A 762-nucleotide genomic window follows, 5' to 3' on the forward strand; every position below is an offset into this window, starting at 1 on the left:
GCCAAGCTTATCTGAGCATACTTCTCAAGGCCTGAGTGAAGGTTCAGTTGAGCCCATGGCACTGGCCACCAATTTGAAAACAGATTGAAATCCTCTATAAAAGACATCATGCAATGTGGGCTGACTGTGGTGGTAAGTATTTAATCAGTGTCTTCCTGACAGCTCACCTTTTACAGCAGTTTGGCTAAATTTTCTGCTAATTATGATGTGGGAATCACCCAGAGCATACATCTAGCTTGCCTCTCTGCTGACAGAAGATGGCTTGAGAGAAGCAAATGATGCATGAGCAGCCATATACTGCATTTAGCAACATTAAGTCAGTGTAGATATTAGCTCTTTCACTGAAATAGATACTACAAATGAGGTTAATCAAGGTCACAGTGCTACAGAAGAAATAAATCTCTTTTCTAGTCTGTGCAGTAGGATCTTATTAGAAAACAAAGAACACTTTGAGCTTGTCCTCCAGAGCCTGTAAATGGTACAACTACAATTTATATCCCTTGAGGATCTGGCCCACATGTTTTATGTAACTTCTACTTTTTTCTTTTTTTTCTCTAAACCACCTGCATCCAGCCTGTGATAATAAACAGGAAAGTGAGTAACAAGTAATATAGACTATATGGTGAACTGCTTCCCAAAACAATGAGTTGGTTCTGCTTTCAGTTACATTTGTACTGTGCCAGTGAATCTTGAAAAAAGGTATATGGTGTGCCCAAGACTGAATTGTTTAATTTTCAAGAGCTGTATTTAAGAAAAGAGAGG

Source organism: Vidua chalybeata, chromosome 2, assembly GCF_026979565.1.
Source record: "Vidua chalybeata isolate OUT-0048 chromosome 2, bVidCha1 merged haplotype, whole genome shotgun sequence".
NCBI classification, from domain to species: Eukaryota; Metazoa; Chordata; class Aves; order Passeriformes; family Viduidae; genus Vidua; species Vidua chalybeata.